Source organism: Strigops habroptila, chromosome 21, assembly GCF_004027225.2.
Source record: "Strigops habroptila isolate Jane chromosome 21, bStrHab1.2.pri, whole genome shotgun sequence".
NCBI classification, from domain to species: domain Eukaryota; kingdom Metazoa; phylum Chordata; class Aves; order Psittaciformes; family Psittacidae; genus Strigops; species Strigops habroptila.
Window position 1 is genome coordinate 2799907 of NC_044297.2, and position 26122 is coordinate 2826028.

A 26122-nucleotide genomic window follows, 5' to 3' on the forward strand; every position below is an offset into this window, starting at 1 on the left:
TTTCTTCACACAGTTTATGGGGAATAACACAACGATTTATCAATCCCCAAAAAGAACAAAAAAAAAGGAGCCCAATTTCTCAGCAGAGATTAGAGGAGAAAAAGAGGGAAGGGGCAAATCCTTCGAGCATAAACAGATTGTCCTATTTATACACGAAACTGTTTTCTGCATCTCTAAACTTCCCATGCCCAAGTACTTTAATTAATTGCAGCGGTTGCTATGGTAACTTCCTAACTCAATTATAGAGCTACAAAGAGGTGCAGTGTATTTATGACAGGTAACTCTTGCTGAAGCTGAAGTAGAGAGCAGATATCACAAAAACAAAAGCATTGTGCAAGCACCAGCAGAAGGTTCACAACAGACACAATGCGTTTCTGCTTAACCACATGTGACCCCCCAGGTCCCTTCCAACTTAGATTCCACCCACTCTGTAGCCTCTTGAGGGATGATACAACATGGGAGCATCATCAACAGATTTGTGCCAAACCAACTGACTAAACAAAGCTGATTTCCTGGGCTCCATCCTGAGCTGAGCAGAATGGCAACGTGACAGGGGGGAGGAAAAGCATTTTGGCACAAGAACTGTAGCTTTTGACAGGCTGAGTGAACTCACAGGCTTTCCAGCTCCTGGGGAACACAGCTTTCACAGGAGGCTGAACACCTTTACAGCTCTACCTTAACCAGTAATGCTCAACTGCTTGACCCCAAAGACAGCATTCTGCTCTGCTCCAGATTTTCCCTCCAACACCGCAAAAATCCCAGCTCCTGTTTGTGCCTCAGCTCCCCATCTCTAAAATCAGGACTGTATTTCCCGATTCCTAAACAACATAAAGAGACCAAAATTACCAGCTGCTCCAACTCAGCATGGGTAAGGTCTGGTTTAAGGTTGCTATCAGATTAATGATGCAAAAGATTGATGATTTATGGCCACTTCTCTCTGCCACCAAGTACAACAGGAGTTCCTATTCAGCTGCAGAGGCTGGGCACTGGAGAAGACTCAAAAGTCTCATGAAGACCTAATTACTTCCCTGCATTAGAGCAAACAGCATGCATCACAGTCAGCATTCTGCCTCCAGCAGCGATGTAGATGTTTCGGAAGCAGATGCAATGTTCCCTATTTGTGCCACAGCACTGAATGATCAACAGAAAAGGAAAGGCAGGGAGAAAGAAGTAAGAAGAATGGCATTCTCTCTTTGCCTTATCACCTGAAATCTGAGGACTGATAATCTTTACATCTATTATGGTGAAACAACTTGCCATGTGAACTGGGTTCTATTCTTTTCCATACCTGCATTGCTCCTATCTTCATTTCTCTGGCATTTTTCTCGGGAATGGACTCATGTGACAAAAGAGACATTACTTTTCCAGCTCAGTGTCTGTCATGTTTTCCTAAATGTGACTTTTAGGCACTGTGGCAAGATTCTTTCTTTCTGCCCCTCTACAGATCCTGTCACTTACATTAAGTGTCCTTTTCTCCCATTTTAGATTAAATGGCTTGTTAGGTATTTCTAAAGGTGTCTTTAGTGAGACACAGTGATATTTCTTACCCTCTCTGCCCCCACCCTTCAAGGTCACAGACAGAGACTTCAGCTTGTTTCTTAAAGGTTAAATGCAAGTTCCAGAAGAGCAACTTGAACTTTGGAGAGCTAAAGCAGAAAAAAATCTAAACCTTCAGAGAATACAGTATTGTTATGTGAGAAGCGGTGAATGTGAATGATAAAGTAGCAGGTAGAGAAGCTGGACAGAAAATAGCAGCTCCGTTCCTGAACAACTTTATCTGTCTTTGCAAAGCAACTGCTACTGTTTTATACCTCTTTTCCAAGCCTGCCCTGCTCTGAAGAACATTGCAGCCTGCAAAGGCTTTTAATTTCAGCAAAGCGCCCCACCAGCTGTGACTGCACTCCCTGAAGGATCCACAATGTTAACTCTTCAGAGCTGGGTATTTTCCAGTCTGCCAGGCAAGGAGATGCTTACTCAAAGTCAGACTTCGGAGGTTGAACAAATTTTGCTCTCTTCCTCAACAGGCATTTTAAATCATCAATTCCTGCTCAGCTTTCGACACCCTGCCTGTTGTTCCAGTTAAGTCTGCACTGTTCGGACCCACTGAAAGTGGAAACTACTTGAAAAACTACTTTCATTTTGAGCCTCACAACTGTAAGTGTGTTTTCCCCAAGCACATACTCTAGTATTAGGTCACCCTATTTCATGTTCTTCCACTCAGAGGAACCCTGTGTATTGCCACACTCATACAAATGCCCTGTCAAATGAGAGCTTGGAATGATAAAATCCACAAACTTCTACAGTTAAATCATTATGAAAACAACAGACTTTATAGCAAGAAATTGGCCAACCAGCTCTAAGTAATGTAGTATCATAAGTGGGCTATAGGAAATACAGGCTGGGTTTATATACAGGCAGGATTTTCTTCTGTCTAGCAAGGCTCCATCTTTAAAAGTCTTTTTTGCTCTTTGATGTTTGTACTCACAGACAGTTCTGGTAATTGGGTGTGAGTTTTACCTTGGCAGCAGTTGTGGAAGCAGAGTCTAAGAGGGAATTAATCCGTGCCTCACTAGCATAGCAGCAGCCTCCAAGGGCCTGGATTATCAGGGTTAGTTTAGCAGCTCGCTCCTCTGTAGCACATTTTACATGACTGGGCATCTCTATGGGCCAGAAAGCACTGCTGAGGAATTCCAAATACATCTTCCTAGAAAACACAGCTATAGACAGGCATTCTGCAATTAAAGTCACAGAGCAAACCTGTTGTAGGTGTCAACTACGGTGTTCAGTTACTTTTCAAAGTACAGGGATGACTACAGGATTACAACTACTTTACTAAACTACATGAGATTTCTCCTCAGCAGCAAATTGATGACTACATTGACAAGCAGCATAGAGAGTGGGACCTTTCTATATATATTTTATACCTATTTATACGTGTAAATGTATGTCTAAAAGAGACACTGGATTAAAATATATCATAAAATGGTAGATCAGATGCTTCCATTTCCAGTTCTCATTACTCAAGAGCAAGGGAGATCAGTGGACCAGAAACAGAGAAAACTTACAATAGGAAATATTCTGTGCTCTTTGCTGAGAAGCACTAAATCAGATATCAAAACTCCAAACAGATGAAAAAGCAAAACCAAGTTACCTTCCACATGCACAATGAGTAAATTCCACCCTTGCACTGATTCAAGAGGAAAAATTGACCTTGCTTCAAGGCACAGATCGACCTCTAATGGATTAGGATTTTTCCTGCAAGCCAGTCTTAATTAAAAAGTGTCCAAAATCGCTTTGCAACATAATTGTTAGTGGTAGCCACTACTGAAAAGGTTATTAAATTAAAGTACTACCGGACTTCATAGCGCCATATGGCCATTCCCATGCCACTAAAGCAATCATTTTCACACATCCAGAGCGTAAATTGATCACAGTCACTGGTTGCTATCCTTACCAGAAAGACAATCTGGACAAACCCCACCTAACCACCCTCTACATGCATATTCCCCAGAGGAAGTGGTATTCTCAGAACTAACTAGGACTACACAGTCCATAGAATAATACAAATAATAAGGAATGAAGGGACACTCCTACTGGTGGTAGCTGCAAGGCGTGGTTTGGAACTGGACATTCATGTGATTCCTGAGTGATCCTTTCTGTTCAACACTATGGCTATGGGTTTAACAAGAGACATACAAGCACCGCACTGAGAAGCCCAAACACAATCATTTCTGCTATTCATAGTTTAGCTTTTCGGATTTGCTCTCTTGCTATTGCTCTGACTCTTCTCCCAAGGGATATTAGATGTGGAAAACAGCAGGCTGACCTTTAACACTGCTCTAACCATTCACCTTCCTCAAGCCCTTTACAAAGCAGCTAATTAAACCTATTGTTTGACCCCCAGTACAGTACAGAAAGCACCATTCCTAGCACTGGAGATCCAATTCTTCTCCTAATTGCATCCTGTACAGGTCAGACTATCTCAATCAGCACTGCTTCACTGAAGCAAAAAGAGCTTTGCCAATTCACACCATTTGAGGCAGGCTGGGTCAAAGGTATTCCTTGGAAGTATGTACAAAATTATTACTATAGGAAGTACTGAACACCTTTCATATTTGACCAGGAAACTTTGAGAAGCATATACGGAGGTACTGAGAATCCAGCTAATGCCACCAAGATAAGGTTGTATAGGAAGCTGAGATCACAGCCCATGTTGGGATTATCCCTCTTCCATCTCCATTTCAGTTCTGATTTTTAAAACAACAAAGGCTGTGGAAACTTGAAGCTTAAAATACTTGATGTAAAGATGCTCACCTACAGCAACAACACTGCCTTTATACTATCAATCTTTCAATATAAACTATTATGCAAACCAAACACTTGGCCCCACACCTTTATTTAGTAAAGAATTACATGCACAGCATCACCTGCAGATTTAAACAGGTTCTGTAAAGGCATATTAAGCAAAGTCAATAAATAGCTCTGCAGAAATTGTCTCACATTCAGGTAAGACACAGGCACGTGTTGGTGAGCTCCTGGAGTGTCTTTGCCCTCTGTGAGTTGACCTTATTACGTAGGAACAGTTCATCTATAATGCATTTAACTCAAGTTCTTCCTGTTCTAATGAATTAACTGCACTCCAGCGGACTGCCACTGAGAACTTGTTTGGGAAAATAGCTCCAATAAAAATCACATCAATAAGAACACCTCCAAACCATTTAACAGTCAGGAAATGCTTAAACAATTATTTTCTTTCCCTTCTCTTGTCAGAAAGTCTTCAGAGGATATACACATTCTGTGATAATCTTTTGTAAATTGAGTGCAAGCAATGCTTTTTTTGGTGAATAAAAAAAGATATATAAGTAAGAAAAAAATAGGCCCACAGTGGGATGTAATTTCTTCTTCAGGCTTAGACGTTATGTCCTGACACCACTTCATTACTCCACCAGAGTAAATTCTCTCTCAATGGCTGCTGACAATAGGTGACATTTGCATGACAGATTCTTACAAACCTCTTCAGAGGTACTCAGATAGCAGTAACGCCCAGCTGGTGTTTAGATGATACTTCCTAGGACAATAATGTCTAATGGTAAGCAAACCACTGCCTTTATGGACCATAGCCAGCTGTCTTGCCCAATTTTGGGGAATATGTGGGTTCTCACCAGCAATCATGTAATACCTGCACAAGAGAAACACAACGAACCTGATGATCATGGCTCCTTACCACAACTGACTGACTCTGGTTCAGGTAACCCCAGATCAATGCAGTGAAAGAGCAAACAATAAAGCAAGGATCATCATTAGTTACTAAAAAGAACTTAATGCACTGCAAAAATCAGCAAGAATGGGGGTGGAAGAGCAACTGGTGAATAAACTTGGCAGGCATAGACATGGATTTCATAGTTATTCCTCATCTCTCTCACACACACCCACCCCAAAGCTGGGTGATTACAGAAACAGATGTAGAGTTCTAGAAAGCCAATGAATCAATACACAGTTAAATTACACAACCCGTAAAAAATCAATGGAACCACAAGATGTAACAGTGGGATATAAAAATCCTGCTAACAATAAATAAAGCAAAGCCATATTTAGGGACAGTCTTGCTATCTATCCAGAGTAGAGCTTGGGCACACTGTAGGCACCTTAGCAAATTACTCTCAAAGAATAAAAGCCTATAAACAGTGTAGCTGTCCAGATCCATCTTCCCCTCAACTGCCAAATATCCCCAAACTTACAGCCATTTCCTTTGCATCCTTGGGAGTTTCTGAACATAGCACACACACCTTATTCCTTTTCCCTGGAAAGGCCACTATAGCACAACTACCATTTCCATTAGGATTAGTATTTGAGAGGACTGGATACGCCTGGCAATCAAGTCAGACCACACTCAAAAGGTGCATGCACTTTTGACTCTATCATCTCAAATATTTCAGAATGATTAAATTCTGCTTTTTCTTTGCTCCCATCTCTTTTTCAAGACAAAGGGAGAGAAAAGAGATCTGCAGTCACATTAACGGGTATTTACAGAATGCATTGATTTCACTGTTTGCTCATACTGCTTCTGGAAACCCAGATTGGACCCTGTGTCCTTAAGGGGCTTGACTTTCTCCTCACTGATTCATCTGTAACCATTTACTTAACTGTGTCTCTAAGCATCAATGGTTGTAATGGGACAACTTATTTCCACACACATTCAGCCTCTTGGTGCTACTGTAGAAGCCATGAGTTTCCTACATGATATTTGAAAGGATTTTCTGATGTTATTCTACTTGAGAAGCTAATATTTAGAACCTAAATCCTAAACAGTAGTCAAAATTCAATAGAGGCAATGAGGTGCACATGCATGTTGTCATCTGGATGAGGACGCTCTTTATCACGTGGAAACAGTGAGCATGGGTGTACACACACAAACGGATTGGGATTCATACTAAAGGTTAGTGGTTTTCACTCCCTCTGCATTATACAAAACCAAAGAGCTAGAGGTTAGTGACACTGAATGGCCCCAATGCCTACATTCAGCTCCTGGAAACCCTTCTACTCCTTCCACAAAGTTCCCTTTGCGTATATTGTGTATGCACATACACACTCCTACATTCAGACATGCGCCCTTCATGAACGCAACGCAAATTCTGGATCCTTTCCTCATTATCATTTCATAAGTTGCAGGATTTAAGGCTTGTTTGGGTTAGAGCTGCTGATGTTAAAGTAACACTTACCCTGAAGCTTTCATCAAATTTTCAGAACTGCTATTATTTTTATCCTACTGCCAGAGGCAAATCTTCCAGCAGAACGCAGCTGTAAGGGGTCATCTGTTTCCTCCTAGTCGGCAAGCTCCATTTCCTTATCAGGGCAGGAAATATTACCACCAATAATGTAAGTGCCAAACAGTTCCCACTTCCATTGCCACCACCGTAGAACATTGTTCCAGTCAAACTGCATTTACCCCTTAAAAACTCATCTCGGTTTTTAAGGGAAAAGAAATGACAATAAAATTAAGCCACTTCCCGTTCAACAGTGGGACTTTTTTATACACATTCTGGGTAACACCTCCTGTTCTTGTGAGGAGCTACACTCACATCTTCACAATTAGTCATTTAATTCAAATGGTCTACAGAAATCGCAGGTTCTTTTGAAAGCTATAGCGTAAGATCATTAAAGCATACAAAAGACTTTAACTGTTGGGGGAAAAAATACATATACAAAGGAGGGGAGAAGAGGAGATCTCAAACACAGGAAAATGACAGTATTTTCTACCTTAACCTCTTCAGCTATAGTTGCTAAGTAACCATGACACACCACTGTGTATTCTCTGCAGTGTCTGGTCTACAGCCTGACAGTTTGATTAATTCTTCCGAGTACCAAACCTGCATGGTGAATATTTTAAATACTTAAGCATTTATGGGGGGTACAGGGGATGAGGAGGGAAAAGACACACGCAAAAACCCCCACAAACGTCTATGATTTATAACTTCAGTTTTATTCCTAGGCTGCTAGGCAGGAAACTAAAATCCTCTTCCAACAAAGGAAGGTCATGTACACAGTCATTTCTTCCTCTAAGATTTTTTGCCTCACAGATCAGTAAATACATTTCTCCATCCTCAAAAGCATGCATGTTTAATTATGGATCCTGGGTGTCAATGTTTGTAGAGAAACAGTAAAAGGAAAAAACCCCTACAATGTCATTGTGTTGTCCTCCAAATGTCTACATTTCTACACGAGGAAGTTCAAAAAGCAACAAATATTCCTGTGTCAGTGAACAGTTAAAGCAAAACTCTCCAGTTCTACCTGTTTACACCAACTTTAGCTTCAAGATTTCCACAACCAGGAGATTAATTAATACAGATTTTAATACTACTTTTACCTCTAGAAGTTTCAAGCTTTTACAGCGTTCTGCCTCCCTTCCCCTCCCCTCTCCATTTGGTCACTCTTTTGGGAAACACAGAGGGAGAAGAAATGCAGAACTAGCTTAGAATAACACTGTGCAAGCCATCACTACATCAGCTACTTGAGAGACAGCCAGTGCTGGGTGAGGTGTCACAGAAAAGCAGGGCCACATGCAGAATGGTGGAGGAAGAAGAAACCTCTGCCCAGCTAAAAACACCGGGGGGGGGCGGTCCAAAGCCAGAAACTGATTGCTTTCAAGCTAGAGTTTGAGCAGGTGCTGGGGCCAAAGTAGGTGTCTGCTGGATCTTCAACAGAGGAGACTCTTTGGATGACCAACAGCACTCACAGCCACCACACATTATGAAGTGTTTGCTCCTCTCCTTTGAGCCAGCGGTTCTATATCAAGCTTTAGGTAGACAGAGCAATAATAAAATACTCTCTCGCAGGTTACTCCACCATATAAAGAAATTATGAATGGATAGAAAAGACATTCACAAAACAAGCCTTTTGCTAACTACTCCCACCTTGTATTTTGCAAAGAAACCAGAGTGTTTCTCCCCAGCCACTGACCTTCTATGTGGTAATAAACCCTGAATTCCCTTTGTGTTTCCATTGTAATGTAATTGTGTCATGCCTGCTAAGTACAATTTGCCTTGACTGACTAATTAGGCACTGCAGATTGCTACTCTTTGAGCAATTGATCTGGCTGGTCACATAAAATATTTCCTCTTTTAACTCTAAGGAACTTTTCTAGACAGTGGAGTGTATCCCCCACCCATAACAACTGCTTTCCTAATACAGAACTTGAAATGTACTGTGGGATTTGCTAAAAACAGGCAAATCTTGATGCATTCTTATTTTGAATGTTCTCTGGTACAAAGATAATATTCCTGTGAGGATTCTTCCTGGAAATGCTTTGTTGTACCTTTTGCTCCAGCAATTACCCTACTCTGTTGCCTCAGACATCTCCTAGAAATACTGACAAAATTAAAACCACTTGATTCAAATGTCATCAACATTATATTTGGGGTCTATTCATACTGTATTTCATCCTTCTATCACAACAACCTAATAGTAGCTGCTGAAAGGAGGAAAGCCTAATGCCTATGTAATTACAGCTAGAAATCTACCCTTTGATATTATAGAAGGCCCAGAAGCAGAAACACTCTATCAGAGACTGATCATTAACAGAATGATATAAAGAGAGTGCGCTAATACTACATGTCTTAGCTACAAGCTAACACATCTGGTATCAAGCAGCATTTGCTGACTAGATCACATACATCTCTACCCTGAAAGACCTCCCTCCCAAAGAGGCAGAGCCCCGCTGCAGCCAGGCTTTCACAGAGCCTGCAGATATCCCCCCCCCCAGCACACACCCCCCGTTCCATGCTCCTCTCCCCATGCTGCACTCCATCAGCTGCAGCCACACTGCACTCAGAGCTGGCAGCTCTGGGGTATGGTCATACCTCTTCCTTCAGGAGCTCCCCCAGGGAGAGAAATGAAAATGGAATTAAACCCTCAGGAACACCTCAGAATCCCAATTTAGATAAAATATTCTCCACTGCCTTATAAAGCCATATGTACTCTCCACATACATAAGAGAATGAGGAGCTTCTATATATGCAGTTATAAAATGATAACATATAGGAACCCATGGTAGCAGGCAAACTACAATGTAGTTGGGTTTACAAGCTATTGACAAACCTTTCATGGTGCTAGAAGACAGGATTCCACTGTATCACAGCTCTGTGCTTCCATGCTCAGGCTTGTCCTGGTTTTCACTCCCTACTGCACATCTTCACAGCAAACTTTTGTTTTCTAGGCAAAACCTGAGCATTCAGTCATGGTACATTCACTGTTACACTGTAGGAAACTCCTAGTGGCTTCAGTATTCCTGGTTTTTGTTTGTGGTCATTTTATCCTATTCTCAAAAAGCAGCTACTCAGTACAACACAGAACATGCTGCCCAGAACCATCCTCAAATCAGGTTTGCTTAGCCCTTCATTTCCCCTTATGGCTGCTTGGTGATGGTTTGGAGGTTTTTCCTCTCTGTCTCCCACTGCAGCTCAGTTTTGTTACTGTTTATCACAAGGGGTATTCATAGAATCATAGAATCATAGAATCGTAAGGGTTGGAAAGGACCTTAAGATCATCTAGTTCCAACCCCCCTGCCATGGGCAGGGACACCTTGCCCTAAACCACGTGGCTCAAGGCTCTGTCCAACCTGGCCTTGAACACCGCCAGGGATGGAGCATCCACAACCTCCCTGGGCAACCCATTCCAGTGCTTCACCACCCTCACTGTAAAGAACTTCTTCCTTATATCTAATCTAAACTTCCTCTGTTTAAGTTTGAACCCATTACCCCTTGTCCTACCACTACAGTCCCTAAGGAAGAGTCCCTCCCCAGCATCCTTGTAGACCCCCTTCAGATACTGGAAGGCTGCTATGAGGTCACCACGCAGCCTTCTCTTCTCCAGGCTGAACAGCCCCAACTCTCTCAGCCTGTCTTCATATGGGAGGTGCTCCAGCCCTCTTATCATCCTCGTGGCCCTCCTCTGGACTCGCTCCAACAGCTCCATGTCCTTTTTATGTTGAGGACACCAGAACTGTACGCAGTTCCTTTGGTTTAGTTCATTTTCTGAGCATAACTCAATCCTGCATCTCTGGGATGCTTACTAACTGCAAGAGCTACTTCTACTCACTCTGATTGGATTTCTCAAGACAAAAACCTGAGTGCTTCAAACTCAGTTCCTTCTTACTGACAAGAATACTTTTCATTAATGTCACTTTTCAACAGAACACCTCAAGTTCCTTTGCAAACACTGAACCACACAGCAGCTGTTCAAGATCCTTACTAATAAACCAACTTTAAAGGGTAGGTATGTCCTACACAGCAAAGCTTACAAAGCAGATTTTCTTCACTAGGTTTTATTTGTAGGAGAGCCTCAGTCACAAATCATGATTAACATTTATTGGCACACAAGCACAAATTAAGACCAGGCAACAGTGTTTCTCCACTCCCCAAGCTGAATGTTTAACCATCATTCAGGATACAACTGCAGAAAGGGACAGGGATGTGTGGACACATGCACTAACAGTGTTCAAATTCAATTGAAACAGTTTTAGGATTTAATAATACTTAACTTCAGCCTCTTGAGTTAAAGAGACTTTCCTCAATGAACAAGCATGCAAATCCCTGTAAAGGATTCGATACAGGAAGTGTGTGAGCTTTGAATTCTGAAAATGACTTCCCCGTGTATTCTATTTCAGTCCAGTTACAGTGCCAAGTGTTTAACTTCTGGCCGTTAACTTCCTGATCAGAACACTCCCTGCTTTCGTGTTACCCAGGTTTGATCAAAGCATGACTTTGCTTCTGTAACTGCATGTTCAATTATTAATAACTTACTGGTCTCACTATGGCTTAACACAACAGAGCTGATGACATTTATGAGAAGTGACATGTATAAATGCATGTAACCGAGTTCTTTCCTCTTTAAAGGGATCATGATGAAGGCATCTGTTGCACAGGGCAAAGAATTACTTTGATCAAAAGCTGTGGAAGAGCACAAAGCCAGAGCCTAGAAGTCTCCAAGGAAGAATAAAATTAATAGCTTTGGAGGCAGATTAATCTCCTGATTATTGTTAGCAGCCTACTCCAAAGAAAGAGTGATGTTACACATCATATGATCTTTACTTGTTCTTGTAAAACACAGCTAAGCCATGAAGTTTGGATCCCTATTGCTGTTTATACTTGCAGGTATCCTGGATATACTCCATATTTAGTTAGATTACTCTAAAACACTTGAACTGAACTTGGTTGAACATTATGTTTTACTACCAGACCTCCTCTCTTATCCACATTATTCATTAACCTTGATGAAACTGCTCAAGCCTCCAGCATGTTAAAGAGAACCCAATTCAACCCAACACATTATTTGTTTTATCTTGAGGGATGGACAAAGAATTTTGGGCTGAAAGACCACAAACTAATCCAAAAGCAAGAAATCACATCCATTCATTCATTCCTCAGTGTTCACTCCTAAGTCAAAACCTGGCATTAAAGATAAATAAGTAAATAATTCTTTTACATGCTCCAGACCACTATATTTCTTACCCAGACTGACAGTAATTCTTCAAGCAATTGATAAGCAAATCTTCTCTTTGTTTCTTAGGTTCATGAGTATGCACCTATCCATGCTGCCTGTTTTGTCCAGAGTTAACCTGAGAAAGGTTGACAAAACCCTGGTACTTCACCTACACTTTGTGGTTACAGATAATAGTAACATTATCAAAACAGACACAACAGAGAGAGATCCTTGTCTGGGAAGCTCTGTCAGAGGTACATTCCTAATAAAACAGAACCTCACCCCTTCACTGTCCCATCACATTTCCAGACCATCCCAGCCATGCTTCCACATACTAAGCCAGTGGTGCTTCATAACTACAGCCAAGATTCACTGCCCTGCATGAAATGGAGCTTTTCTCACTGTAACAATCTCCTACCTGACAAGCATCTTAGTTGTCTGCCTTTTAATTATGCTTTCTAATATATGTATTGAAATCCTCCCCAGTTGATCAATCAAGTACAGCACCAGTAAACAGAAATTTCACTGTACATTTCAAATGCATAAGGTGGGGATTATCAAATTGCAGTTTTATTCCCAGAAATTGCCAAGCTGGGTGATGAATGCTGCTCATGCTGGAGCATCGTGGTGACACGCTCCCCTGATTAATGAGGTGACACTTTTATGCTGTGAAATAGCAAAAGGACTTGACAAGCCTCACGGTTTTGTTCATGGACTCTACCAGCTGGAATGATGTTTCCTAACATTCTCTCAAGGTTTGTCACTAATACATTGTCCTTGTCACAATCTTGTCTGAATGGGTTGTCACATTGGAGCAAGCGGCAGCAAGGTGAACAACAGAAAGCAGAACTGAGAGATGGTCAGCCACCCAAGAGCATCTTCTCACCAACTCCATCAGCTGAGCTATTACTGGTTTAGGTCATAGCACACATGTTCGTCTTTATCTGCTTGATGTAAAGCAGGGTATAAGCAAGCAACTGAATGGTTCGTTTCAAAATGGACAGTATTATCCCATCACAATTCCCAGGCAGTTTTCCTTTCAGTGGGGAAGCAATCTGGCAGCCAGACAAAAGGACTCAGCGCAGACCATATCCTTTCATAAAGGCTGCAAATATCTGTTCACAAGGATTTAAACACTCACGAGGTCAGCTGCTGACTATCCTCTTCCTAAGGAACTAGGGAAAGAAACCTCCAGACTCAAGTTGCACCCAGCTTTCCGAGGCGTGTTCTGGCAGGTAAAACCTGAGGGTTCCTTACAGCTCCCAAGTGATCCCAGTGTGCACCAGAACATACATGCAAACCAGCATGTTCTAATTAGAACCAAAATTGTTCTAATCTAGAGGAAACAAAGGAGAGAGGCTAATTAAAAGAAACAAGCTCTTAATGACTGAGCCAGTCCAAATTAGGGAAACGGAATGTTTCACTCTAATCACTGGGATAATGGGCAATTCAGTGGTGGAATTCAGTATTTCATACTGTAAATTACTTTTTCCCCCACCACCACCACAAAATGAAACTACTGAGAAATCAGCAAAGAGCTATGTGTGACTGGTCTCATTTCCCAGCACGGAGAAGGTACAGAGAAGAAGGAAAAGCTCTGGGCAAGGCTCTGTTCTGGTTCGGATAGTTACCATCCAGGCAGCCCATGGTAAATCCCTCTTTGGTGAAAAGAGCTGGGCTGAGTTTCTTAGGCAGATACTTAACTAGGGGCCGTGGGCTCTTGGAAGCTGCAAGCTTTATTTACCATAGTGGCACACAAGTGATGCAGCATTCTAACACAGAAGTGTTAGCTTTGGCTTCAACACATTTAATGTTTGCTTCAGAAACAGTCATCACGCTCTCTAGGAATTCCAAAGGATATGCCTGAAGCTTCATTGAATCAGGACCCAAAGTCATAGGCTTCACTACAAGGTGTGTAACACTCAGAAGCTGCAGTTCCTGCTTCATTTCTGAAGGGCATTGAAGTATTTTCTTCCAACTATCACAAGTAACTCCACAGAACTCAACATGTGATTACTGTGGGGCCGAAAGGACACAGAGATTCATTAACAGAGCACGGTTGTATTCACACTGGTATAAGTATCCTTCAATACCTAATACTGATAGATTTAGTAGAGGAGATCTCTTCACTAATAAAACCTGACCATTTCATAATGCTACTGATCCAAATACACAAAACCCAACACAAATATTGTCCTGTTATTTCTCACTGCTCAGCTGAAAGGTTTCCAACTAATTAATCTAATGCCTTACACTTGTTTTAACTGATCCCCCATGTTTTATCCTTGAAAACATAAAGTACATTACATTAAATCTTAACCACAGATGCTGCAAATCATCTTTGCTCCAGCATGTTTCCGTGCATTTCCTTGGGGTAATGAAGGCAGCTTAGAAAAGAAGCAGTAATTCATTTACAACAACTGCAGGTAAAAACCACAAGGTGCCTTTAACTAAGAAGAGCTGGAGGTACATACAGGTAGCAAAATGTGTAGTGCTGAATGTGCTGCAGTCCTTGATTTCTTTAATGTTAAATGAATTAATCAAAAAAATAATTAAACATCCTGGCCATACTCATGTTCAGTAAGTGGGACATGCTTAGTTTTACCTCCCCATGAATTCCTCCTGATGAAGCACTTTCTGCTGCCACACAGAAATAAAGCCATGTCTCTTGGTGATTCAATGCAGATCCAGCAATTAATTCCACTTCTCTGGGATTTTGTTTTAGAAGTTTAGTTTTAAGAAAAAAAAAATATCTTAATTTAAAGCTCTGTGTGATAACTGATAGTGAGTTTCTTTTACTCCCACTGGGGTGGGATGGAGAAAACCACAGTAGTTAATCTAAATAGCTTCAGTGCTGAAATTCTTTTTATGCAGGTTGCAGATGTATTGGGGGTATCGCAGATGGATTTCACCTCTACATAAATCAGCTTTCTGATTTGGGGTCCTGATTGTTACAGAGTTTCTCACAGCTCCTGTTCTGTGTGGAGCGTGCTTCTGTTTCCTTCATTACTCTAACAGTTCCTCGGCATGCATTTTCCTTTTTTCTGGATAAAAAACATAAAAGGCTGCACACTATATAAGTGTAACTGGAGAGAAGTCTAGCTCAAGAAAGTTTATGATCAGAATAGGAAAGGCAGACCAAAGAGGATCAAAACAAGTGGTATACACCTGTAAATGCACAACTCCTCTCCCTGTCACCACAGAAAAGCCTTTCCAGGCTTTGCACTTGGGGTAAATGTGCACTTGTGATTTTCAGGAGATGCCATCCTAGAAATACCTGCTGCATTTCCTACAGGGTCAGATCCTTGCATTTGTAGCAATAGTTGTTCTGGGGCTGGATTTACTAGCAACAATTAAACCAGTAAAAAAATCTTGTAGGGCTTCATTACTATTCACTTTAAGACAAGCTCTTTCTTCAGATACTTGGTACTTTTTCTACTACTTACTGAACAAATTACCTTCAATGCACTAACACTAGGCTGCGCAGACAAACCCACCTGCATTACATTTAGGTCCATGGCCCCATTTTCCTTGCTATCTATTGTAAAGACACACATACTGTAAATGGAAAAGTTTACAAAGTGTGTCCAGAAAGGTAATGAACGTAATGACACGATTTGTTCATTAAACACTTAATGAAGCCAAAGTGATAATTCCGCTGCTTTCTGCAGAAAACAACCTTGTTTCTTATTTGATACGGAGTGCAGCAATGTCAGGCTTCAGGTAACAAGTCTGAACAGTACCAGGCAGCATTTAAGGCCTGTAAATAGCATCAGAGATAGAAGCACGTGAATTCACACAGTTGAGGGGTTTCAAAGGTTGCAAGAACATCTCTAAGCACATAGAATAGTTCGGGTTGGAAAGGACCTTAAGATCATCCGGTTCCAACTCCCCTGCCATGGGCAGAGATGCCTCACACTAGACTCTGTCCAACCTGCCTCTGAACACATCTGGGAAGACATCATGGTATGGTTGGGGTTTTCAAATAAAAGCAGAGAGTACAAAACCTGCTCATACTAACAAGAAGGATTCTACTGAACAATTAGTATTATTCATATCTTACTAAGGCATCTGGGGAAAAGGAATATTTATGCAGTAAACACTGCCAGAACATTCTAACACCTCTCCCTGCGGGAGGAATGCAGTACGGATACCCATGTGCTAAACTCTGCTCACCATTTCCCACAATCACAGTGTGTTCATTATGAAATAAGCCCTGACATTGGCTTTATTATAATCATAAATCTCCATATTAGATTCTCTTTAACCATTTCCTGTTTTTCAATTTCAGGTTCTGTCATTCCCCTTGGTTATTTAGAAGCAAAGGTTCAGATGCAACCATCTAATGCTGGAAGCCAAGAGAACGGATCAGAGGATCATTAAATACTTGATTTCCTGTAACCTTTTCCATCCACATCCACTTCTTGCAGTTGCAGTTCTGAAGCCATCGTTCAGAAGCCTTTAAGCTGAGAGAGTTTCAGAAAATCTAATACTTGTGTAACCTTTTAGTTAGCTACATAGTTCCAGAACTAACATTAAAGAAGAAAAGAGAGCATATTTTTGGTTGGGAAAAACCAAAAGGGGGAAAAAAGACAGAGAAAAATAAAATGCATTGCTCTAACTGAAGGAAATACGTGCAACTCTACCTAAATGTGTGTCAAAACAGCTAAAGCAAGAGGAAAAAGACTTGCCTTGCACTAGATTTATGTAAATAACAAAGGCAACAGAAATGAATATTCATATACAGCATGCTGCTTAATGGGCTTCTACCGTACGTCCTATGAGTTCTCACTCTGAGCTGGGAAGTTTGAAATGTAATGTATTTGTAACCGTTGAGGTCTAACACCACTGAGGAAGGCTCCTGCTGGTGCTAATTGGACAGGCAAAACCCTTTCAAAATCATGACAGCAGGAGAAAACCCAAGCATTTGTTTCCTCTCTGGCCACACCTGTATTAAAGCACTCCTGTGCTTAGGAAACCATGAGCTTTGCCACAGGATACAGCTGACACGAAGCTGTGTTTCAAGATGTACAACATTTGCGTGACCTTAACTGGTAATTGCAGTGGTGGCCTGTGGCTCAGAGCTACTGCTGCAACACTGCTTCTGGAGACCAGAGCGCGCCAGTGCCAGCCTTACCCTACCGAATCAAAGCGCCTTTGCCAGCTGCAGTAGGTCACTCAGTGACTAACCACAGGGAACACTGAAGGCACAGGAACTGTCACCTGATTGACTGCTTTGGTGTGTCTAATCTGGCAATAATCTCAGCAGAGCTCAGGATGGACAGATTGGATCAAGGACCTGGATGGAAGGACCTCCAAAAGGAGCAGGGGCAAAACCTAAAATCATTACACTGGAGCAAGTGAAACAGCCCCAGTTCAGGTGTTGACATTTTGCCTTCCATGGCAGTAGCATATCAACACCAACTTGTGGCACAATGCAGGGCTATACACAAAAAAGACACTTAGTTAATCTCAAACTATAGCAGCTTGGCACCTCAGCAACTTTCAACATGTAACTGAAGACCTATGAAACTCTTAACTTACCACTTCATGCAACCAAGCAGCCTGACAAAAAGCCTGCTGTATTGACCAGTGATTTATTTATCCACGAGAAATAAGAGAGCAGGAAAAGGGTTACTCATGTTTACTACCAGAGTAATCACAAAAGACCATAAGAGTCAGAAACCCAGCAGAAACCAGGAATTTAGGTGAGCTAATCACAAAAACATTCAAAGCACTGAGAACTCCTGATTATCAGGACAAGGCTGGAGTAGCTAAAGCACAAGCGGGCTCAATTAACCCTAATTAGTTCAGAGTCATGCTACAAAAGCCTTCATTAGCAGTTGCTGGATAGAGCTAAGAAAAGAAGCATAAATAACCTTTGGTTGTGAGCTGTATTTAAGAGTCTCAGAACTAACTGCCACTAAAGAGAGGGAAAGGAAATGAATGGTTCCTTTGTGGGGGACCAAACAAGAACTCATGTAAGCCTCACTTCAGTGCTTGAATATTGTTCTGAGGATTGGGTACAGAATGTTAAAGGTATGAAAGATCATAGAATCACAGACTGGTTTGGGTTGGAAAGGACCTTAAGATCATTCAGTTCCAAAGCCCTGCCATGGGCAGGGACACCTCACACTAGACCATGTCCCCCAAGACTCCGTCCAACCTGGCCTTGAACACTGCCAGGGATGGAGCATTCACCACTTCTCTGGGCAACCTGTGCCAGGGCCTCAGCACCCTCACACGGAAGAACTTCTGCCTTAGATCTAACCTGAACTTCCCTCGTTTCAGTTTGAACCCATCACCCCTTGTCCCACCACTACAGTCCCTGATGATGAAGAGTCCCTCTCCAGCATCCTTGTAGGTGCCCTTCAGACACTGGAAGCTGCTCTGAGGTCTCCACATAGTTTCTTTTCTTTAGAAACTTCTTTTGAGGATTTTATGTTTCTGAGTTGCACCTTCTTTCATACCTAGCTGTATACTTCAAAAATCTTGCTTTTTTTCCCACATGTACTGAAATAACTTAGCTTCACTTCTTTTGCCCAAACCCTCTCTCTGCACGCCTGATTGCACCAGCAGGGCCTTGAGGGTCCCCTACTTTCAAAGGGCTGCTACCCATCTTGGCACAGACGTATGCCTGGGCTTTACAGAACAAATGAAAGCTGATTCTCTGCCCAGGAGAGCTTACAGCCTAATGTCCTGCTTGCGTACCGCACATTGAGACAGGGACTTGCATCCCATTCTTTAACATCTCCAACCAGTACTGCTTTAGTTCTGCTCTTTAGAAGCTAACAACATTTGTTTCTTTCCTAACAGAATAGGAAAATACTACAGTTGAAGTTTTTCAGTACAGAAAGAAACTGTTTTTCACCCTGCTCAATAGATACTTATCCCTTTCCAGCAGTGGTTCTGTTGCTATTGTGTACACTGAAAGAACCATGCATCCATCCTCTCTGAAACACTTGATTTTCTTTAAAAGGTTGCAAGAACAGAAGTTTTCTTTATTGTGAATTATACCCGTTAAGAGTTCACACTCCTAAGCTTTGCCCTGCAAGTTGAATGGACGGTGCCTCTGTTACAAATGAAAAGCAGAGGAAACACCAAATGTCACCAGTTATCAGCGTTAGAATAAGGATGCTCTTCTAAAGCAGAGCATAAAATCCTTCCAGCCTCAAAAGATCCTCTTCTCTGCATTTAGCTAGACCTGCTATCCTGGTTTCCTGCATATTTACCCACCTGAGTACACATTTTCTATCACCTTATATTAAGATGTCTGAACATAATTTTAAGGTATAAAAAGCTTTTCACAAGAGGGAGAGATGCCATCTGCAAAACCCCTTGCTGATATGGCTGTGCTCTGTTCATCTTGATGCCCTTTCCTTAATCCTGTTCAAGGTTTTTGCAGCTCTTCTGAAGGCAGCAAATGAAGGGCTTTAATGACACAAATTTGCTTTTACCAGCTCCAGATTTCAGCTTCATCTTTTCTGCCTCTTTTCTGGAGTTTTAAATGCTCAAGTACAATGCAGGCTTGCTGACTATCAGGAAGTTTTGCCCAGTGGCAATCCTCCTTTCAGCATTTTGGTTGTTCAGGGGTCTTCTTTTAGAGACCCACGCTTTAGCTTGGTAACCAAGTACCCTCAAATGACACACTGCTCCAGATTCCTGTCTGTCTGTCTTTTCACATGCAGAAGCACTCTGATTCTTTCCACTGAAAAGTACACCAGCTACAACATAGCATCTGAAGTATGTGAAGTCAGCCGTAGGGAATAAGGAAACCACTCCATTTATTGTGTTCAGCTAATACTAAGGAGGTCACTGATACAAAGAGACCTGTAAATGGCACAGCTGGATCAGGTGTTAGAAACTCCCATCCACCTGAATTTTATGCAAGCAAAGTTCAGAAAGTGGTTGTCAGCATTTACCTGTGTAGAATCAATGCTGTACCTCAATTCTGCCTTAATACTGCTCAATTCTACAAGCCCCTATTCCACAGAATAGTCAGGACTATGGAATTTGTGGAGTCCCACTCGGTCAAGAATAGCCTGAGATAGTAGGATTGCTTGTGCACATGCATGTATGTGTGTGTACATACAGCTCCTCACTGTTAGACGTTTCCCTTTCTGCACTGTAAAGGGACTGACATGACAAACACTGATTTGAGGGAATACAGCCATGCCTGTGTGCAGGAGCAATTATACTGGATGAGGAGAGAACCTATGGACTTATACTGGTTCATATGCCTCTGTCTTCCTAGCACACTCCATGACAAAAGGTACTGGATAGGTCAGTCAAACATAAACATAACAACCTTAGGACGTAGTGGCAGTATTAGTAATGAGGATTATTTTTAATTGGGATAACCTGCTAGACTACATCTAGGCAAGTTAATCCTGCTTTAGCTGACTCACTAGCCTGGTTACAGCAGCACAGGGCTGGTGTTAGGCTGAGCTGAGTTTCAGGAGTGGCTCTCTTAGGGTTAGTGTGCAAGATGGCTCAGTGTGAAATTCACAAACTGGGCTCTAAATATGAAACTCGATGTGATTCTGGATGACCTTAGACTCAAAGACATCGAGTTTAAAAAGTGATCTGTGTTTTTTCAGCATCCCTCCCAACTGGCCTACCTCTGAAAGGGATATAAGCCTCTTACTTGATACAGATCTCCCCAGTTTCACATAGGCAGTTCAAGTCTTTGCCTTTTTTTTCCCCTTCTGTCACTGTGCTTTATGGGATTAGAAAACGACCTACTTAATGTTCGGTGTAACTTCACTTATAACATTTTAAACCAGACACAAATTTTATACCCATTTCCATTTCATGGGCACCCATAAAAAAACCCAAAACTTCTGTGGTGTTAATGCAACTTCAGCCATGACTGAAATACACCACACTGACTGCTATGCACATTTCAATTTTATATTCTCAGCAACAGTATATTAAAATACCTCCAAAAAAAGCCCACGCCAAAAAGTCTATCAACTGCATCCTGCAATCAAAAGCAAATTCATAGTTAGTACTGCCCCATTCTGAGACAAGACTGCAGTTACACAAAAATGTCAATAATTCTATGTATTTATTTGCTATAACAGCAATAGCTATGAATAGAAGCCAGGGAATCTCTATTAATTCTTAGGCTCTGTCATTCATTATTTGGCATTATCAGCATCGTCTCCATAGGTCACAACTGCATTCTGCAAGGAACTGCAGTGTAAATAATACCAGCATAGTTCCATTCCAGGAGCTACAAACAGTATATAAATTGTACAAAAGGCACCTGAAAATCATCTAGGACCTCCAAGATAAATCAATGTGTTCTTAAGTTCAAATCCTTCTGGTACTGGTATTAAAAGAGAATTAGATGTGCATTAATTGGAGCTTGAAAGATGCTCTCATAATGCTATTGCAGTCAAAATGCAATTACATAAGACTGCTAAACAGTGGAATACTTTTCATTTGAGTTTGATTTGTAACACTTCAAAACATGCAGATACATTGTTGAGAATACTTGAAACTAAATCCAGATTCACTTACTGCACCAGGCTCCCTGGTTAAGACTCTGCACCACCTCCTTGTAGAGATCATTAAATGATTACCAGAATTACCAATCACACCATCTGGGTTTTTTTCCTTTCCTTCTCTTTTGTTTCTTCAGAACTACCCTAAAGATCCCAGCTGAATAACTGAGTGGTACTTTTAAGCACTGTCCAAATCCAGAGGCAAACACTAGTTTAGATCCACAGTACATTCCATGTACTAAAGGAATTCTGTGCTTTACACGATGCTGTGCTGGTACAAGTGGCACCTCTATAACCTTAAGAGCATAGAAACCAGAATTCATTAATTCTGCTGTTTATTTGGGACAAGACAATGTCAGGACTCCAAAGCTCTACCACCAGCTCCAGAGAGTTTATGTGACATAGCTACTACAGCAAATACTACATGCAATGGATAATCAAGGCCCTTGGGCTTTGGACTGTAGTTCAATCAGTCGCTCACAATTTGACTTTGGACAAATTGCTCTGTTCACTTTAATTGACCTTTTCATACAGGAGGATTAAAAACTTCATGACTCCCTAGTGTTTATAACAGGAGTTTAATGTTTTCAATGTTTCCCAAAGTCCTCAGCTAAAAGGTGCTGTGCAAGTTGCACACAGTCAGCTGTTAACTGCACAAAGATTAATTTTTGTCTTCAATATGAAGTAACAGAAGCTCTAAGGAGATAGTAGCAATAAGCATAGAAGGGAATGATCTACCAAAAGCAGTATGAAAGTCAGCTTCATGCTTATAAAGGCAAGAAACATTTAACCCTGCAGTTTCAAGGAGTCAGCACACAGGAAGGGGAGATCACTGAGTCTGCGAGTAGGAACCTACGAGCCATTTGACGTGCACAGCGTGATGATTTCCAGGTACCTCAGTGGCCTGGAAGCTGCACACGAGGCCGACAAACCAGACCATATGGCAGCTCACCACAGGCTCCCTTCCCAAGGCCTGCGGAGACCATGCATATTGCTGAGGTCACTAACTAAGCAAGCCAGGGTCAGGCAGCAGCTGCAGCATTGCAAGTCTACCCTTCCCTAGCTTATGTTACAGACTGGCATTTGGAATAAGCTTCAGGGATTCTTCCAGCTGCCCCTGCATGAATAAGGAAAGTACTAATTGACTCAAAGGAGTCAGGATAAAGAAATGGTTTAGCTCCTCAGAGCTGGCTCCCTGTCCTGCCTTCGTATTTCAATGAGTTTAGGGAGCATAGGAGAAATTACATTTTAAGAATAGCCAAGATTATAATAAAAGGAATGTCTTCCCTATACAGAACTTGCTGTCATTTTATCTCAAGTGTTTTAGTTAAACCTGGGCAAACCCCTAATGCAGACACATTCAGTTTAAACCGATGACTTAACTGGGTTCCTCTTAAGTCAAATAAAAACAAGCTTAGGGTAAAATGTCATTGAAGCATTTTGTAAGGTTAATTAACCAACTTTAATCATGCCTTACTCTATAAGCAAATAACACCTCAAACTACTCCATCTAAAACTGCTAAAGCTCATCACCCTTTACTGTTCATGATCCGTTGAGGCAGTCACCCACCAAAGACTTGTCTAACTGCTTACAGACAGCTTGATTGTAAAGTCAGCTGGTTAACATAAGTCACTGCTACAACCATTGCCACAGTAATAGTTTGTCTATACTAAATTTATGCAACTCTGCACACAAAAGATCCCTCAGCCCCAATTATCTCATTTTCACAGAAGTTCCACACTTCGCAGTTTACAGAAGCCAGGTATTTATCCTGGAAGCAAAACTAAGTTGTGATGATTTCTTTCACTGCTTGGTTCTACGACTGCCCTGTTGAAAATTCAAGCTGCTTTATTTGTCTTTTTTTGATTACTAGCACACCAGAAAATTCCACACTTGAAGTCCCATTTCATTTGTTCTTCATCAGCTGGTTGTACAGATGCTTGAATCATTTGTTCATTAGAAGGCACTGAAGACTTATGGCTGGGTGCACATTTGGCCTGCTTTCCCTTGCCTTGCTGGCACGAGCGCAAGCCACACAGCACAGAAACACTAACACCCCAGTTGATGGAAATATTCGTCCCACACATAACCTGCAGTTTTCACCTGGTTACTTTTCAGCTTCTGCTTTTCTTTAAAGAAGGTAATTCCAAGGCTATTATTTCTAATGAGCATTATAGCAAGGGTCAGAAAGGCAGCACTATTTGTCATGCAGTGCATCTGGTGGTATGACACCGATCAGAATGAGCGGAACCCGGATGACACGTGGTTTTGTTCTGTTCACTTACATTTTCTGGTGTGAAGTCTGTGGGATGCCTGGAGTCCTCCTTCCACCAGCAACACAAGTTGAAGATGGTTCATTTCAGGCTGAAATCGTTCTTCAAAGATCCTGCAGAAAGCTACAAAAAAAAAAAAAAGGCAGAAAAAAGATGAGGATACGAGTGTGATTCCTTCAGGAGCAAAAGCAGCACAATGATATGGAGGTGTTTCAGGCTTGTTTTCCTGAGAATACCAGCCCCTACCACATCAGCAACATTCACTTATTCGTAACCAAGAGGCTAAAACACAGAACACCAAAGCTTTGACTACAGCTTGAATGGTCTCCAGGAGCATAAATGCTCATATATTGTTAAAAACATGAGTTCAGTTCAAGGCCAGCTTGGTCTGGTTTCACAGCCCTCTTCCTGGCTTTATTTGCCCATTTCTTTTTAAAGGAGGATTTAATCTGTGTGTGTCAGAGACTTTGGTGTTGTTGCTAATGTTGCTATGGAAAAAACCTGTCAATAGATGCCTGAGGTTTGCTGGAGCTTTCACAAACTATTAAAATTGAAGCCTAAAAGGTATGTGGGACTTGAGAGGGAGAACGTAAGCAAGATTAGTTCACTGAGTTAAAAAATAAATAGAGAAAGTAAAGAGTAAGCATTGCCCTGTTTCTCCCAGGTATCTGCTGTGACATGCAGTCACCTGTCAGCCAACGGATTCCTCTGGGAAAGATGTGATAAGGAACAGAATAAATAGAGCAATCTCCTCCTTCAGGCTTTTGCTACACATAGCAAAAACATGCATTTATGTACAGCTGTCTACATAAAACATATTGGGGACTAGCTGGGATTTTATTAGGGAAATACAACCATGATGATATGGTGCACAGACACAAAGAGCTTCCACACAGAAAGAGTCTTGCTTACAAGAAGAAAGCATCTTGGAGGTCAGTTTGTAAATAGAGTCCACCTGGCAGGAATTTCAGCCTTCAGCAAGCTCAAATCCTGGGCTGAGCGTACACCTGGATTTAAATACCCTCAGGTTGAATTTCACTTCTGGTTTTCCCTATTTCGGGGTCTTCCAAGAGTTGAGTCAAGCGCACTTGCCACCAGCCTAACAAAGCTCTTCATAGTAGATGCATAATTAATGAACATGTGAGGTTGTGGCAGCTTTAATGATCTCTGACTTCCTCAATCTTTATTTATTTTCTAAGGCCTTCCCTCTTCAGTGACTGTCATCCTAGTCAAACCCCCAGCTTATAAATGGGATGTGACAAGGTGAAATAGAGCCTGAAGTGACGGCTCTCATACGGGAACGCATTGCACGTGAGGGAAGCACTGCTAAAACCCTGAAGTGTACTTTGCATGCAGAATGCAGCAATGATGGGGGGGTCGTTACTGCTACCTGCCTGACCCCAAACTTGTACAAACCTGAGGTTTGACTCCTAAGCCCAGGAAAATACAGCTTCACTTACAAGCACATATAGGCCTCCTCTTAATAAATCCTGTTCTGAGGGGATTTTCCTAAATGGATCTTAATTGAGTTTCCTTTCCTTCATTTGGAGAAAAGGGAATACTATATGTATTAGTCAGCTGAGCAGTGCCTTGGTTTTGTTGGGGTTTTTTAAACCTATCATCCTTTCAGGATTATTTTACCCTCAAAAAGAATCAAAATGCCTCCCCTTATACATATCAAGAAGCAGGAGAGTTTTAGGGTGACTCTAGAAACAACAGGAGGCTTTCACACTCAAGAGAGAACAAAAGAAAACCAACAAAAGCTTCAACATGCACAGCAAATCCATTCTGCTTATATAAGCACTAAACAGGCACTACCTGAGCAGCATGTGCAGCGAGCTTGTTTCAGCAAGAACTGCTTTCAAAATAGACTATTACAGAAAATGATGATTTCTCAGGTCAGGGAAACTAGATTCTAACTGCTGCTCCTTGAGCTCTGAAGCACCTTGTTGTCATGCACCAGAATGGTAGCATAGAGACTTTAGGCTACAATTAACCTTACAGGTACTGGAAAGGGGACACTTACTAACAGACAAAAGCAGGACATTGTTCCCAAAACCTGTATTTTCTTTTAGCAGGATGAACGCATCAGCAACACCGTATTGATTCTAGCAGGGTTTGAAGTGAAAATTATGTAGCTTCTGGCCTAGGCATAACAGCACCAGCTACTTATTTAAAGAAGAAAATCCCAATTCCCAGACTCCTAAGAAAAATACTCAGAAATTCCAGCCAGAAAGCTGTTGAACATTGTCTGCCTTTTCTTTTTGGTCTAAAGAAAACCAAAGGGAAAGAGAGGTGTGAAAAGAGATAATAAAAGAACAGGGGACTAATCATTGCCATTGGCCAAGTAGTGCGGAACA

The 26122-nt window shown here is 41.6% G+C and overlaps 1 long non-coding RNA gene across 1 annotated transcript in view; it reads right to left on the bottom strand.

Moving 5' to 3' along the window:
- The window catches only part of LOC115618494, a 73655-nt gene extending 49535 nt beyond the window's left edge, over positions 1-24120 (bottom strand). Inside the window, exon 1 of the long non-coding RNA XR_003994811.1 lies at positions 23775-24120. This is a non-coding gene — a long non-coding RNA (uncharacterized LOC115618494). The remainder of the gene's footprint in view (positions 1-23774) is intronic.
- Between the last annotated feature and the right edge of the window lie 2002 nt (positions 24121-26122).